At 42.3% G+C, this 2,984-nt stretch overlaps 1 long non-coding RNA gene across 1 annotated transcript in view; it reads right to left on the bottom strand.

Annotated features, from left to right (window-relative positions):
• The window catches only part of LOC105853954, a 310,503-nt gene extending 308,180 nt beyond the window's left edge, over positions 1-2,323 (bottom strand). Inside the window, exon 1 of the long non-coding RNA XR_001145691.1 lies at positions 2,253-2,323. This is a non-coding gene — a long non-coding RNA (uncharacterized LOC105853954). The remainder of the gene's footprint in view (positions 1-2,252) is intronic.
• Between the last annotated feature and the right edge of the window lie 661 nt (positions 2,324-2,984).

The following is a 2,984-nucleotide window of genomic DNA, read 5'->3' as shown; positions in this document are numbered from 1 at the left end:
TACATCTGCATGCCAAATTCCATGAGACGAAGCTCTTGTCTTTTGGAACACTTCTAGAAGCTTGGGACCTTTCCAAACTTTATGTACCTTTTCATCTGGCTTTTCTCTGGTATCCTTTATGTATAAAAGTGTTTCCCTGAGTTTTGTGAGTTACTACAGCAAAATTGCTGGAACCTGGAGAGGTGCCTGTAAGAACCCCTGACTTCCATCTAGCCCACACAAAATGTACAGGTAGCCTAAGGACCCAACTTCTGATTGGCATCTGAATTGTGGGGCAGAGGCATGAACCTGTGAGGTCTTTTCCTCCCTCAGCCTGGTGGCAGAACTGATTTAGACTGTAGGACACCCAACTGGTTTCTGCAGAGAAGTAGTGTTAGTGTGGAAAACCCACATATTTGGTGTCAGACGTATTTTATGTAGTTTGCCTTTGGCAGTGCATTAGAGGAAAGCTGTAGGGTAAATTTAATTTTGTCTTGAGTGGCTTGTGAATATTGATATTATTCACCAAGATTTGGGGGAAGGTGCAATTTCTGGGGGAGGAGAGAATAATTTAAGATTACACTTTTTGGCAATAATTGAGATGACATTGGGTTAGGATCCAGTAATATCCAAATATAACCTTACTAATCATTCACCTAAGAAGGCCCCAGGGAAAATATAAATACAAATAACAAGAGTAATAAAAGGATACTTTCTGGCCTGCAATTCCACAGAATTCTAAAGGACTGAACATATGTCAACAGATGTCAAATTGTTGTTGAACTAAAGATGGCCAAACTCCAAAACCAAAATTAAAACTGGACTTTACCACTTCAATGTGAGGAAAAGTTAATTTAAAGTCTGCCAGTACAAGATCCAGAACAAAATACTTTATTGAAGTGTTTGGAGTTTCCTGTTCAATTTTTTTTTCTACACCTGGGAAAGCAAACACAATGCAGGTCCTGGGTCAGCTCTGTCTTAGTTAGTCCTGGGGCAAATTAGGATGGAAAACACTAGCATGCTCTTCCAATGAGAGCATCTCACACACTATATATTTAGAGCAAAGAGCTTGAGTGATCATTCAAATAAGTATTGTATTCTCAAGTAAAGCACCTTTCATTAGTAAAACAAGAAGAAAAAAAAAATGTATTTACGTTTGAACATGCCGAATCCTCTCCCTGGAAGCAGAGAGCACTGGAGAGAGGACAGAAGAGTCTTGGGTTTGAAGGGCTGAAGGAGATATGGAGCAGATAGCAGGGACAGCACAACTTGAAGCTATGGAGAGAGCGCTGTGATTTAAATAGGGGATTGAGAACATCTGCACAGAGAGTGTTTTCCTGGGCGTGTATATGGCCCCTCATATGGAGCCTCACAGGAAACACCTGAGGGCACGCTACTGGCAAGTGTTGCGAAGAGACAAAAGGAGGAATAAGAAGAAGTCATTTCCAGAGAAAAAGAATAAATATGTTCCACAAAAATTGAGTTCTTAGAATGGAGGTTTGTTTAAAACTCAGCTCCCACTCCTTGCCCAGCAGGCAGGTTTGGGAGGCTGGAACAGATAAGGAAACTGATAAGGCAGCGTAAGGACAGGCCATAGGACCAATCGCTTACAGGAAAAATCAGCCAGCACCAGCCTTGCAGCAGCGGAGCCCTCCCCTTTCTGCCCCAACCACTGCCCGAAACCAGACACTGCAGCCAATAAATGGTGCAAACTGCTGCCCAAAGGCTGAAAAACTGTAGAAAAGAGCCTCACCTCACATCACTCTTCCTGCACAGACCTCTGTCTCTCCCAGTGCTTCTCTTAGTGTGCATTTCAATAAAGCCGCCCTTTCTGTTTTCCACTGTCTTTGGTGATTTTTTCCATCCCTGTGTCTCCACCTCACTGCAATATTTTCCCCCACTACAAGGTTCATATTTCTCCATAAGCTAAGACCATTACTGTTGGTCTGCTAACTGAGGTCATGATTGGTCTTGAGACACTCGAAAAACAAATACGAGGACAAGACAACAAAGATGGATAAAGAACATGTGACAAACATGCACTCAATTCCTTCATACCCTTACTTTCAAATGGTGGGGCTGTTACAGGGAAACCTGAAAGGGAAATGGGATGGCTTGGATTTGAGTCCTATCTGCATGTTTAAAGAAAAAAAAAAACAAAAAACCTCAGAATGAGACCCAAGGGAAGCACACACTGAAAAGTTAATAAAAGTTATTTTTTGTTTTTCAACAACGGAAATGAAAATAGATAGTAATTGGTTAATGCGTCCTACCAGTCAAGCTGTCTAGGATTGCATGGGTCGCTGAAGTCAAGCAAAACCCGCAGACCATGGCTGAGAATGGCTGCTGAGCTCCACCCTTAGTTCCCATCAATCCCCTCTTCAAAAAGTCAAGTCATGGCAGGCCCATGGCATTCTGGGAATTGTAGTCCTTGGAGCCTGAGCCCTCCCCTCAGGGAGGTGGGGGAGGAGTCTATTAAGCACCAGTGGGTGGGGTCAATTCAGGACTTACTGATCTTCCCATAGAACTCCCTCCCCGGAGAGAGCTGGTTTAGCAAACTCACTTCAATGGAATAGAATGAAGTGACGGTACGATTTGAGACTGGAATATGGAAGGAACTGTGGACTTGATCTACCAATTTCCCTTATTCACCTATGAAGTGACGAAGCAGGCTGTCACTTCAGTAACCACAAGAAGAGACCATGTAGGTAGAACCAGGTTTTTTTCTGGAAAAACAAACAAACAAAAAAAGCAAAAACACTAAGGTCTTCTGCCAGGAGCCAGGTTTCTGAGACATATCAGAAATTGATTCTGCAGCCTCAAAGAGGAATTCAGTTCACCAGAGAAATGGATATAGCAGAAATGGATAGAAATTCATGAGAGACCTTGAGCCAGAAATAGCAATGTAAGCTCTGCCCAGATTTCTAACCACAGTTGTGTTAAATAACTGTGTTATTTTTTAATGTTATGTTTTGGGGTAGATTAATATACACCAAAATGTAGTT

Source organism: Condylura cristata, unplaced genomic scaffold (assembly GCF_000260355.1).
Source record: "Condylura cristata isolate star-nosed mole 26May11 unplaced genomic scaffold, ConCri1.0 scaffold00022, whole genome shotgun sequence".
In the NCBI taxonomy this organism is placed as follows: Eukaryota; Metazoa; Chordata; class Mammalia; order Eulipotyphla; family Talpidae; genus Condylura; species Condylura cristata.
The sequence above is the reverse complement of the archived record's forward strand: the minus strand, read 5'-3'. Positions and strand labels throughout refer to the sequence as shown.